At 37.7% G+C, this 14,686-nt stretch overlaps 3 protein-coding genes and 1 long non-coding RNA gene across 4 annotated transcripts in view; 2 read left to right on the top strand and 2 right to left on the bottom strand.

The window, feature by feature from the left end:
- Positions 1 to 6,226, top strand: part of LOC134654688 (uncharacterized) — a 403,600-nt gene extending 397,374 nt beyond the window's left edge. Inside the window, exons 2-3 of the long non-coding RNA XR_010097365.1 lie at positions 5,421 to 5,714; positions 6,115 to 6,226. This is a non-coding gene — a long non-coding RNA (uncharacterized LOC134654688). The remainder of the gene's footprint in view (positions 1 to 5,420; positions 5,715 to 6,114) is intronic.
- LOC134654661 (zinc finger BED domain-containing protein 4-like) overlaps positions 1 to 14,686 on the top strand; it is a 1,082,235-nt gene that overhangs the window by 842,780 nt on the left and 224,769 nt on the right. The gene's annotated exons all lie outside the window — the stretch shown is intronic.
- Positions 1 to 14,686, bottom strand: part of LOC134654664 (protein kinase C and casein kinase substrate in neurons protein 1) — a 229,612-nt gene that overhangs the window by 201,243 nt on the left and 13,683 nt on the right. The gene's annotated exons all lie outside the window — the stretch shown is intronic.
- LOC134654657 (uncharacterized) overlaps positions 1 to 14,686 on the bottom strand; it is a 186,332-nt gene that overhangs the window by 35,594 nt on the left and 136,052 nt on the right. The gene's annotated exons all lie outside the window — the stretch shown is intronic.

Raw genomic sequence — 14,686 nt, forward strand, 5'->3', positions numbered from 1 at the left:
AGCCAACCGCTCCCGCCTCCAATTCAAGTTGGTAAACCTGCCTGACCAGTCTACCAACATAACGACAAAAATGCCTGCCCGTGCCTACGTTCACTCAAGATAGGTACACATCTTGACGTTCCAAAGCCTTCTACCTGTCATTTTAGTTCAACAATACGCCAAACATTGCTAATCGATTTTATACAGGCGTCTAACTATGAACTGTAATGCTGCAATACGTCTTTCTGGTGTCTCGCTCCGACATATATATATATATATAACCTTAGTGCAATTTTACGGTAACATATATTATATGTTACCCTTTTAGTAAATGAAAATTTTAGGTGACAATGCAATATTATGATGATATGGAGCTAATCTGATGATGAAGTTGGAAGGTAGCCATAGGAACTCTGGAATGAAACGTCGCAACCCTATCGAGTTTGGGCTCGTTTGATTCGTCTTGACGAGTACTTTGTCTTTAGATGGTATCCGGGGTCTGATGATGGCACTGAACAGTTGCCATAGGAACTCCGTAATAAAACGCTATAACCCCATCGAGTTTGGGCTAGTACGATTCGTCTTGACGAGTACTTGGTCTCTCGATAGTTTCCAGGGTTTGATAATGGAGCTGGGAGGTGGCCATAGGAACTCCGTAATAAAACAACTCAATCCCGTCGAGTTTCGGCTCGTTTGATTTGTCTTGGCGAGTACTTTGGTCCTAAAGAGTTTGATGATGATTTGATGAAGCTAAAAAGTTCAAAAAAATATATATGAATATAAGATTTTTTATTTGTTAATACCTAACAAAAACTAATTAAATAATTAAATTTTGATAAAAAATATACCTACCATTTTATTATAGTATTTTATGCAACCGTTGTTTAAGAGGGGTCAAAAAAGGCGAGTGGCGTGAGTAACAATTTGAGGCGAAGCCGAAAATTGTTAATAAAGACGCCACGAGTATTTTTTGACTCAGTTAAACAACGTTGCATACAATACTTTTTCTACGACCAAGCACTTACTTTGAAAAAAATTTGTAAATTTAACAAATATTTTTCATTCAACAAAAATAATACTTTAAACAAGGGGAATCATATAGGACATATACGTAGGTAAACAAACCAAAAGTATACAGCTAAGATACGCGACCCGGCCACCGCGCCCCGCGCCCCCCGGCCGGTTGGTCAGCGACACCTTCTTGTAACTCATGAGGCCCTGGTACTTGCTCTTAGTTAAATTACAATTTTGGACAGTTTTTTTCTCGATTTTGACCACAGTAGCCTATGGAGACTAACAAGCAACGCTAAGCGGTGTTCGTAGTCTATGGATCTTGCTATATTACGGGTGTCACATGCGCGTTTCTGACTTCTGAAGCAATTTTATTGTTTCTACTAGTTAGTACTCATCTGTCAGAGATGAGATGACAATTAAAATTAGGTTGGCAACAATGTATTTCGTACAATATTTTTTAAGTGGTGATTACTCGAAGTATCGTAAAAGTACCAAAAAGATACTGCGTGTATGCACAAATACTTTTTTGGGGAATAGACTAAAGACTTGTCTTGACAACTATAACATAGGGGTTTAAAGGTGTGTGTACGACCTTTTAAATGACAAAAGTACGGGAGTAGAAAAATACATTTTACAATACAGATGGTGCTACTTTACGGCACTAGTGCGATAATTAGCACATTACTTAACTATGTCGAATATTAAAATGGCCATATGTACCTACTGTAAAACGTTGTATGATACATAATTTTGTAACATCTGTAAACTGACATTCACAATCTGACAATAAATGATTACTTATGGAGAAAGTTTTTTAGTACATTACCGTAAGTTGACCCCTAGGAAACGAATGATACTGGATAGGAATGGGATCGATTGGCATACAAAAATATCATGTGAAAAATAAAAGTTTTCATTTTCATACAAATTGTATGGGAAAAGTTTTCCTCGATTTGTGGCTTTTCTAGCCGGAAATTTTTTTTTGCTTCCATACAAGGTTTTGATCCTCAATAGAAATGGGATCGATTGGCATCAAATAAAAAGTTTGTCAAAAATTACCTTTTTCTCGCACCCTGTATGTTTTTTCCAAAATCTGTAAAAGCCAATCTTCATTGATTTGAAATCGAGGGAAGGTCTTCTAAGACCATTTTCTCGTAGCAGCACGGGATCTGGTAGCTGCCCTCACTGACCCAAAAAGAAAATCCATCCTGTATATATATATATATATATATACAGGGGTCGGACAAAAAGTGCGGATGACGTCAAACCACTTACAGGATGATTTCAAATAGTATTTTTGATTTTCATGAACAATTATCACTTATCATTTATCAACCTCTTTATTAAACGATATCGCCACTTGAAATGAGTAAGTACGTTTTTGACTGACACATTGTCAATCAGATGAACAATAAATTGACTTCGTTATTGTTTAGCTTTTGTATCTTCACGATTATATTTAGCTAAAATTTAGCTATAAAAGTATAATAACATCAAATTATCTTTTTTTATTTTTACTAATCTTACCTACTGTTCTCACTTTTGACTATTAAACCTATTTATCTGAGGATCCCACAGACTTGTTCTAAGTGTTCTAACTAATTTCAAATAATTATACCTTATGGTAAGAAGTTTCGTTAAATTTATTTTATTCACTACATCACCCTACCACCTGTATTATTAATTCCATGGATTTATTTACGATTATTTTGTTACTTCATTAATACTACTTTGTTACTACATGTCACACGGAAGTTTAAATACAAACTCAAACATCATCCTGTGTGCAAGATTACGTCATTTTTACGTCATCCGCACTTTTTGTCCGACCCCTGTATATATTAGATATGAGCGCCGATAGGCATATAGCCGGCGGCGGCGCGCCGGTCAAAATTGGTCGGCGGCGGCGGCGAATCGGCGGCGTGGCCTTGAAATACCTTCGATTAATGAAAAAAGAATTCAAACCAAAATTTTACCGAAAAAACATGTTTTTGCTGTAAGAAAGTTACGAAATAAATGCATTTTTTATTTTCAAGGATAATTTATTGAATAATGGTACGAAAAAAATTGATATCGTATAAACTGTGGATAAGCGGTATCGCGCGGCATCAGAGGCGGTCTTAATCATGGCGAGGCTTTGGCCGGAAGATCTTAGCGAGGCCCTTATCTTTTGTACTAAGTTAAAAATTGCGGATTGACTGTATCAGGGAAACGTCTTGTCGACAGTAAAAAAAAAAAAACGAGCTCCGTCATTAACCAATATCGACCAAACAAAACCGATTTATGTCAAAAAGTAAGGCCCAATGCCGAGCTTCATATAACACCGAAGACTTGATTTCGACGCCTCCCAATGCGAGGCCAGAGGATGAGCTGCAAGTAAGCATACAGCTAAGAATCGAACGCCAAGTGTAAGCTTGGCTGACGGCTGAACGCCTGGAGCATTGAGCTGCGAGAGAGCAAAACTTGAAATTTCAACAGTGGCCAAGTTTAATTGAGACCCGATTCCGACGCCCTTCCGTGTGAAGCCAACGGCCCGGACATTTGGACGTGAAAACGCTTAAAATCTCAAAATTAACCCCATTTTATACCTTTTAAAGACGTTTAACCATGCTTGCAATGGTTAAATTCGCGGTAAATGACGGATGGTTAGCTGGCAAAATTAGTTATGCATTGGATCGGTAATCCAAAGATGTGGGTTCGAGTCTCACGTTAGCCAGAGTTGATCACAGTAAATTTTTTCATTGTGATTGACATGTCTAGTGTATATATACAATCTATAAATTGTAATGTGGAACGTTCCACAATAAAACTGGAAGGTAATCAGTATGTTTATTACAAGCATATTGATGTTAAAATTGATATTTAATAATTTCGTTTCCCCAAAACTAGTAGCGCGGTTACTAGACAGATAAGTTTGCATTTGCCTTCGATATTTTTGAATTATATGGGCCTACAATACCTTTTCAATGCCTATAAACTATTCGAAGTGGCGCCGTTAATGATCTAAACTCGATTAAAAATATATTATCTGATTCTGAAAGTAGTAGTAACTACCAAGGTCACGCCGATGCCACGCCGATAGCGCAACGTCGGCGGCGGCGGCGCGAAAATTTTGTCGGGGGCGGCGGCGCGCCGGCGCGGCGCTCATATCTAGTATATATATATATATAAAGCTACTACTAACCGTTTTTAAAAAATATCGTGTTACATTTTGGCAGCAGAGGAATAAAAAAGGTGTAACACGCTTTTATTTAAAAAAAAAAAACAACGGGTTGCACTCAGGGAGTGCCGGCAGAAGTGAAAACTCAAAGACTAGTGCAAAATGCACTATGTATAATTGAGGTTAACGCCATCTAGCGTTATTTCGTCGCATTACTTGAAACCCCTAAGCACATCACTGTTAGTACTCGAGTTATATTAATACCTACCAGTTAGAGCGAAACTCACTAGATGGCATTCAGATCTTGTTGAGACGAATCAAACGAGCCCAAACACGACGTGGTTTCACGACCTGGTTGATGAGTACTCTTGAGCCCCTGTCGGCTTCATCGTCAGACTCTGAGTACCATCTCTTGTCAAAGATCTTGTTGAGGCGAATTAAACGAGCCCAAACGCGAAGTGGTTTCACGTCCTGGTTGATGAGGACTCTTGAGCACCTGTCGGCTTCATCACCAGACCCTGAATACCATCTCGTGTCAAAGATCTTGTTGAGAAGAATTAAACAAGCCCAAACACGACGTGGTTTCACGACCTGCTTGATGAGTACGCTTGAGTACCTGTCGGCTTCATCATCAGACCCTGAATACCACATTGTGTCGAATATCTTTTTGAGACGAATCAATCAAGCCTAAACACGATCTAACCAATAATAGACTAGTAGTTCGCCCCGAACTGAGAACTCGCGGTTCGTCAAAAAGATCAAATGAAAGCAGTGCTACTTAGTCCAAGATGGGCATTTCGTAATTGAATCCTGATTCCACGATTACTTGAAATTACTTTTTAATCTGATTACCGATTCCCAGATTAGGTACTTTGTAATGTAACAATACCGAATTACTAAGTACAATTCCATTTGAGGAATCAGGAATCAATTTCTCGAATATTACAATTACTAGTAATTGGAATCAATGTCGATTCCTCATTACAGGAATGCATTACTTGATTCCTTTCAGATTACATTTCGTACTACTACTATCAAAAGTACATTTCGATAGTTGACTTACTAGGATGCATCTATATCTTATTTGAAACAGGTGCGCAGATTTCGAATATGATGACCATGACCTATAAAACGACATCCATGACGACTTTTATGACATAGTGCATGGCCGCCATCTTGGATTCCAAAATAGTCATCATTTTCGAAATTTGCGCCGGGCCTAAACCAATAAAACGACATCCATGACGACTTTTATGACATAGTGCAGGGCCGCCATCTTGGATTCCAAAATAGTCATCATTTTCGAAAACTGCGCCCCCTAAAACCTATAAAACGACATCCATCACGACTTTTATGACATAGTGCATGGCCGCCATCTTGGATTCCAAAATAGTCATCATTTTCGAAATCTGAGCCCCCTATAACATATAAAACGACATCCATGACGACTGTTATGACATACTGCATGGCAGCCATCTTGGAATTCAAAATGGTCATCATTTTCGAAATCTGCGCCCCCTAAAACCTATAAAACGACATCTATGACGACTTTTATGACATAGTGCATGGCCGTCATTTTGGATTCCAAAATGGTCATCATTTTCGAAATCGGGGCCCCCTAAAACCTATACACGACATCCATGACGACTTTTATGTCATAGTGCAAGTCCGCCATTTTGGAATCCAAAATGGTCATCATCTTCGAAATCTGCGCCCCCTATAATCTATAAAACGACATCCATGACGACTTTTATGAAATACTGCATGGTCGCCATCTTGGAATCCAAAATGGTCATGATTTTCGAAACCTGCGCCCCCTTAAACCTATAAAACGACATCCATGACGACTTTTATGACATACTGCATGGCCGCCATTTTGGATTTCAAAATGGTCATCTTTTTCGAAATCTGCGCCCCCTAAAACCTATAAAACGACATCCATGACGAATTTTATGACATAGTGCATGGCCACCATCTTGGATTCCAAAATAGTCATCATTTTCGAAATCTGAGCCCCCTATAACCTATAAAACGACATCCATGACGACTTTTATGACATACTGCATGGCCGCCATCTTGGAATCTAAAATGGTCATCATTTCAGGGACCGGAACCGCTTACCCTGAAGAGGGTTTTACCCCGGGTTAATGATAGAGTGGTTTTTAAAAACCCTATCAATTCGGAAAGCACATCATTGACTTACCCAAACGAAAAAATTACCAAATTGAATACAGTTAACTCGGGTAAGCGCTTACCAAAACCAAAAACCCTTTATTAAAGTTTCCCTATGAAGTGGGTTTCAAATGCGATCAAGCTATTTTAATCTCTGTGACCAAGGCTTTCGGCTGATTATTCAGAATCAGAATCAGAAAAATATTTATTGCCACGAAAAAAAATCCTTATCAACTAAGTACAATATATAAAACTTAAATACTAAAATAGGTTCAAATTAATTAAAAAGATAGGTAATTATAATAATATAATAAGAATGATTGGGCAATGGGCTCCAATCTCAGCATATGCCAAGCACTCCAAGCAGAGGGCCTAGCGCTGGTTTTCAGACTGGACCCTTGAGATCGGTCGGTCGCAGTTTAACAAATTACCGTGCTTTGCTAGGCTTAACAATTACAATAAAATCAACAAGAGTAGAATAAATAAGTGCAACGAATAAAATAAAATAAGTGTAATTCTATGCGTACTAGTAAGTCGAACATACTCAACCAATATATATATATATATAAAACTTGTGTGCGCGTGTATCTGTGTGTGTTATTGTGTGTGTCTGTGTCAGTGTGGTATGAGTTAAGCATGCGGATATATGTAAGTGCCAATTGTGTGCCAAATTTCGTGTCTTTAGGAGGGAGAAAAAAATTTGCTCTGCATATCAAGTAAATACATTTTGACTAGCCGCCTATATTTTAACAGTCCCATCGGTTCACGTATAGGTGGCGGCAGGTCATTCCAAATCTTTGCAGCAGCAAATTTAAAGCTCCCTTTAAAAAATGTCGTCTTGTGTGTAGGTATCGCAAGTTTCGTGCATCTCCTTAGCGATTTGCTGCGTGTATCATTGACCCATTTTAGCTTTTCAAACAGGTAGCAAGGTCTCTGAAACTCCAATACTTTTCGAACCGCGCAGGCTAGGTGCAATTTTCTCCTGTTGTCCATATTGAGCTGCTTTCTTTCGTTTAAGAACGGGGTGATATGCGCTCTTTTGGGAACGTCGTAGCAAAATCGAACACACGCATTTTGTACACGCTGTATGGACTTTTTCGTCTGTACCAGGAGTCTCGGCCCATATACTATGTCCGCGTAATTGAATTGGGAAAGTATTAAAGATTCAACCAGGATTTCCCTGACTTTTATTGAAAGATACTTACGAATTCCATATAGTACTTTAAGCCGATAGAAAGCATTTCTAATTTTTAAGTTAACGTGCTCTATGTACCGAAGCTGTCCATCCATTACTAAGCCTAAATTCTGTGCTTTCTCCACACGAGGTATTGTTTCGGATCCGATTGCAATCTTCGGACTCTGTTCCTTGATTTTTAAACATTGCCATTTGTTCCCCACTACTAGAAACTGCGATTTAGTAGGATTTAAAACGAGATTGTTTTTTTGTGACCAGTCAGCTACTGTTTCCAAGTCTTCATTAATTTTCCTCAAAGAGTTCTCGAGGTCGCTCGGAGAAAAGGAGTGATAGATTTGGGTATCGTCCGCATATAGGTGTGCACTGCAGTGCTTAAGATTTTTTATTAAATCGGCTGTATACAAAATAAAAAGTAATGGGCTTAAAATTGATCCCTGGGGTGTGCCACGGTCGATTACGCGCGTTTTTGATCTCATCACCTCTCCTTGATCTCCGTCTATTTCAATATATTGCTTACGGCCCGTGAGAAATGAATGGAACCATTTGCAGGACGATGGAGATACACCATAATATGCCATCTTAGATATGAGTAATGTTGGGTTGAGGCAGTCGAAAGCTCGCGAGAAGTCCAATAACACCAGAATAGAACCCATTCCCTTATCAGACGCAGCAATAATGTCATCTGTGACCTTTGCCATAGCTGTCGCCGTTCCATATTTACTGCGGAAACCTGATTGTATGTGTGGTAGTAGGTTATTTTCCTCCAGGTACTTGGATAGTTGCTCGCACACAATTCTTTCTATAACTTTAGAGAGTACAGGGAGAATACTTATTGGCCGTAGATCCTTATATACTTCAATCCTACTTGATTTAGGGATCGGCTTAACCCTGGCAAGTTTCCAAGACTCTGGGAAGGTACTGGTTGCGATAGACGTATTAATAATATGAGTTATTATAGGTAGAGTGACGTCCAGCGTTAGGCGAATCATATCTATTGTCGTACCATCGTGTCCGCTTGCATTCGTTTCTATGGACTGTATTATTTTACGCACTTGACTTTCCGTACATCTCTCAATATTGAATTGTTTATCAATCCGCAACTAATTGCTGAACATCGGTTAAACAAGCAGTGTTTATTGTCGCGTCAAACCTGGTGGTATCACTCAAGTGATGACTGTCCGTAAACGACATTTCCATGGCCGAGTTGTCGAGCTCATGGGACAATGCCGCGGGAGGGCGGGCGGCCCCACGATGCACAGTTACATTGTCGTTTGCGCCCCGTACCGGTGTGTTTGTATTGTCCGACCTAGGTTCAGCACTTTTACATTCCACACACTTCCATGTATACTTTCGGTCCATAACAATTTGTATATAGTCTGGGGAAACATTCGCACAGAGGGGACAATAAGATCGATGGCAGTTACAGCAGTTTAAAAAACTTTTATCGTTTACTGCATTTAAACATCCAGCGCAGTTTGCCATTGCAGAGTGTTTTATATGCGTTGGTAATAAAGTTCAGTTTTCGATGACTGTTACTGACACTGAGCCAATGCGCATGCGCAGGATGCTAACAGCTGATTCGTTGACAGCTCGTCAGCTGACCCGCACAAAGAGTGTTTACAAAGTCCGGTTGGAATGATTTTAACCGTAATTATTTTATTACACGTTAAGGTTTTCGCACTTAACACTGTTTACTTCGTTAACCACTGATGTTATTCACTTAATTATACACCGTTGGAGTTTATAAATCAACTTTATACTAGGTTTTAGCGCAAAACTCACGGAGCGATCGAAAAGTACGTCTGACCGTACTGACGTCACCGAACCGGTCCGGTCCGGTTATTGCAGCAACATCCAAGCGCATGGTTGACAATAGGTACAAGTATGGCGGCACGAGCGAGCCTACACGCACAAATAAACAGACTTTATGCATTAGCCGTAGCGCTTACGCCTTTGATCAAGATGCTATTATTGCTTGTCCGTGCGCGAAAATATCGTTGTGATTTGCCGGGCGGCGGCGGCGAACAAGTCCGAGCTTGCTGTTTGTGTTTATAGAATTGTTCGGACGGAGCTCGTAATAGTGCGTTGCGGTCGGCGGAATTTTAAATTGCAAAATATTGTGAATACAGTAGAGTCCGGTTATAACGACGCCCAAGGGACCGCTGATATTACGTCGTACTAACCGGACGTCGCACTAAACGAACTGCCAATTTTAATATATTTTTTTAATCAGAATAATGACGTCATTTTGTATTTATTAATACTTATGCGAGAATCAACGAAAAAAGAAACATTTTATTAAAATATTCATTTACGTTAGTATTACAACACTTTCAAATATCAAATATCAAATATCAACATTTATTCAGCAAATAGGCCACAAGGGCACTTTTACACGTCAATATGGAATTTACATACAGCAAAAAAAAAAAACACATCAATAATTATAAAATACAACTAAGCCGTAAATATCAAATCAAACTAACATAGAGATGTATAAAGCCTCTAAATGTCGAATTACAGAAAACGCAATAACAATAGTATTGAAAAAAAAAAAAACACAAAGATACAAAAACTATAATCTAAAATTATTTAGAGATGTAAATGTCTCTAAGTGTCATCATAACTAAAAGATTAAAATATATAGTAGTTAATCAAATTATCCTTAGAGATGTATAGGGTCTCCAAGAGTCAAAATCCTGTATACCTAATTAAAACATTCATTAAATTAAAGAAAATGATAGTAAAAATAAAATAGCATACGAGAACCGAATGAGGTGTGTCCATGTAATTATACTCAAAAATAAAGTTACTAAATATAATAGCTCGTGTTAGCTTAAATAGACCAGTCTCCACAAACAGCACCCGTTCACGAGTATGACGCGTATCTCAGCCATCGCCTCTCTCAACCTTCATTCGGGAAAGTGGCGACCCGATCAACAACGCCACCGTAAGCAAAGACTTTTAAGCGAGCATGACATATTCAAGCTGCCGGGCCATATTAATATTTAAATTGTAATAACGTATAGCTGTGAGACACAACATTTTGTTCTTGTATGTTACATGAAAAACGGTATATCTTCACATAATTACTAAGCAAAATGCCCTATATTGACTAAGAGATGTATAGGTCTCTCAAGTGTCAGAATCATTAAAAATATAAATATGTACAAACAAATTAAAAATAAAATTAAAACTTAGAGATGTATAAGGTCTCCAAGTGTCAAAAACTAAAATTAAATTAAGCAATATAAACAATATACCTAATTAATCGAGAACATGATGGTCTCATGTGTCAATTCTACTGGAGACTAGCATGATTAATTCACAATGAAAAGAAAAAAAAAGAAAAGAAAAACAATACATATTAACTCTTATTATACTATCGAAATCAAGCTGCCGGCTTAAAGGCATCTCTATCATCTATAAAATCATTTACAGTGTAGTACGCCTTACTCAACAAGGAGCGCTTAATGTGTGACTTAAATTTGTTAAGTGGTAAATTCGCTATATCAGTGGGAACTTTGTTATAAAAACGTGTACAGTTCCCGACGAAAGACGTACTAACCTTACGGAGGCGGTGGGCGGGCACAGAAAGTTTATGTTTGTTTCTAGTGTTATAGTTATGGATATCACTGTTAAGCTTAAATTCGTGGACGTTTTTCCGAACATACATAATATTCTCAAGTATGTATTGAGATGCAAGGGTAAGAATGTTCACTTCTTTGAATTTCTCTCTCAGGGATGCTCGAGCGCCCAGTCCATAGATAGAACGTACAGCTCGTTCTTTGTCTTAAATGCAGAGACTTGTGTGTTTAGAAGAAGCCACTTTTGTAGGCTCGCGTACTCACTCATCATCCGCAAATTACTGAAATTACTCGAATCCCGTAAAATAAAAAGTCGTAACTTTTAGGGATCTAATCAAGGTGACAATCGTACATCAACAATCAAAAAATAAATAAGTTTTTTTGTCAAACATTTCAATTTTGACTCAAGCTTTTATCGCGGACTGTTTCAACCAGGGATGTTGCGAACATCCGCATCCGCATCCGCAACCGCGGAACATCCGCATTAATTTCAACATCCGCATCCGCATCCGCATCCGCATAAAATCGATGCGGAGCTTATGCGGATGCGGATGTCGAACAAGTCGGTACAGGAACGTCTTAGCGGCGGCGTAAGTGCTAGGTAATTTCGTCATTACCTATAACGAAATCGTTAGATCCAGAAAAGTCGGCGAAGTTACTGTTTATTAAATATAACGCACCTATATTCTTGCTCAAATACTAAACGTTTGGTTTTTTTTTAATAAAAAAATACTACAAATGTAATATTTGACGTTTTCTAAGTACCTAATCTTGACATCCGCATCCGCATCCGCATCCGCGGATGTGAGCCTTTAAAAATCCGCATCCGCATCCGCATCCGCGGATGTCAAAAAATCTGCATCCGCAACATCCCTGGTTTCAACAAGCAACCTATACTCAATCGAGACAATTCCCACAAACCCAAACTCAATTAGGATGAGTTGTTCCATCAAACAGTCCCCATGGCCACCTCTAGCTCGAAGGTACCAAAATATTGCATTGTCACCCAACTTACATAATTATGTATGTGAAGTTTAAGCTCAATTGAATAATGCGAATTGGGTTTTATTTAGTTTGCAAGATTACGAAAAGTCACAATTTTTTCATCTTGCTGCGTATAGGCAAAGGCCGAGGGGAGTTGGGTGCGCGGGACGGAGTAAGCTTCTTACCAACAATTTATTTGTAAAAATTACGTCGCTCGTCGTTGTAACCGGACTTGACGGACGAATTTTGTGTCAATTTCCGTCGTTAAAAGCGGTCGGTCGTTATAAGCGGAGTCGTAATAAACGGTTGTACTTTCATAGTAGCTCATACTAAAACCAAACAAGTGCTTATACTTACGTCGCTATAAGCGGTTGGTTGTTATATGCGAAGTCGTACTAATCGGACTCTACTGTACTTACTTCACTTGGTGGTATAAATATATATTCTACGTTAGCTTAGAACATTATGCAGCAAAAGATTGCAGTAGGACGATTAATCAGTTGTTAATTATTAATATTATACAACGCATGAGACTTGTCTTTCACAACTAGGGTTGGCAACCGTACTATATTATATAGTATTGTACTATATTTTGGCTCTCTGTACTATACTTTTGGAAAAATATATAGTACGCTATAATACTATATTTCTGATTAAACGTATGTTACACTTATGTTTAGTATTTTATCTAAAAGTACCATATTTTTTTGAAATGTACTATATTTTTGATGCCCTATTCTGGAAAATACTATATTCTACCAAAAAATAGTTGGCAACCCTATTCACAACCTACGAAGTTTCAAGCCCCTAAGGTAGGGTTGCCATACGTCCCGGTTCGCCGGGACATGTCCCGGTTTGAAGCACGGTGTCCCGGCGTCCCGGCCGATAAGGAAATTGTCCCGGCTTAAAAATCATAGTTATTTAGTAGGGGGCTGGACTTGGTAAATAATAATATACCTACATTTCTACGTTTCATATGGCCAAAATAAAAAAAATGTTTTTTCTACTCCCGTACTTTTATTTGTCATTTAAAGGGTCGTACACACACCTTTAAACTCCTCTCTTATAGTTGTCAAGACAAGTCTTTAGTCTATTCCCCAAAAAAGTATTTGTGCATACACGCAGTATCTTTTTGGCACGTTTACGATACTTCGTGTAATCACCACTTAAAAAATATTGTATGGAATAAATTGTTGGCAACCTAATTTTAATTGTCATTTCTGACAGATGAGTGAACCATAGACATGTTTTGGTTAATCATCATCATCATCATCAGTTTTCATCTTTATAGGGCTGTATCTCCTAAACCGTGCGTCGTAGCGCAAAAATAATCAAATTTTCGTTCCCCTTTGAAACCCGTCAGTAACATTTAGAAAACACAAAAAACTAAAAAAAAATAAAAAAAATAAAGAAAAATGTTTATGGGTTGTATCTCCTAAACCGTGCGTCGTAGCGCAAAAATAATAAAATGTTCATTCCTGTGTAAGAAACCCCTAATTAATATATAAAAAAAAAAACAAAAAAGAAATAATAAAAAACAAAAAAAAAACTTTATAATGCTGTATCTCCTAAACCGTGCGTCGTAGCGCAAAAATAATCAAATTTTCGTTCCCCTTTGAATCCCGTAAGTAATATTAAAAAACACGAAAAACAAAAAAAGAAATTAAAAAAAGAAAGAAAAATGTTTATGGGTTGTATCTCCTAAACCGTGCGTCGTAGCGCAAAAATATTAAAATGTTCATTCCTCTGTAAGAAGCCCCTAATTAATATTAAAAAAAAACACAAAAGAGAAATAAAAAAAAAACAAAAAAAAACTTTATAATGCTGTATCTCCTAAACCGTGCGTCGTAGCGCAAAAATAATCAAATTTTCGTTCCCCTTTGAAACCCGTAAGTAATATTCAAAAAACACGAAAAACAAAAAAAAAATTCAACCCCTTTTTCACCACCTCGGGGGATGAATTATCAAAAACTCTGAAATTAGTTTTATTTTGATAAAATACCTTTTTACGAAATTTCAACTTTGTAGCTTTAAATAAAATTTGAACCCTATAAAATTTTCAACCCCCCTTCGACCCTATAAGAGACGAATTTTTAAAAACGCTGACATGACTTTTCTCGTATTTTAATAATATGCCATTTTACAAAGATTCAAGTCGCGCACTTAAAAAAATGTCTGACTTCCATACAAATCTTCAACCCCTTTTTCATCACCTTAACTTAAAGGATGAATTTTAGAAAAATGCTGAGATAGGTTTTCTTCTTTTTTAATGAAATAACTTTTTACGAAGTTACAAATTCATAGCTTAAAATAAAATTTGAACCCCAAACAAACTTTCAACCCCCGCCTTTTTAACCCTTTTTAACTGACGAAAAAACGGAGGAGGTTCTCAAGTCGACGCGTATTTTTTTTTATGTATGATCACATATTTTTTTTGACAGAGTAGTTCGATTTTGATAATTATTTTTTTATTGGATTTGGTATACCCCGAAGTTGGTCCCATATAAATTTGGAAAAAAAAATCCAACCTTAAGGGTAGGAAAATAGGGGATGATTGATATTTACGCATAACTTTTTACAGAGTAGTCCGATTTT

Source organism: Cydia amplana, chromosome 15, assembly GCF_948474715.1.
Source record: "Cydia amplana chromosome 15, ilCydAmpl1.1, whole genome shotgun sequence".
Classification (NCBI taxonomy): Eukaryota; Metazoa; Arthropoda; class Insecta; order Lepidoptera; family Tortricidae; genus Cydia; species Cydia amplana.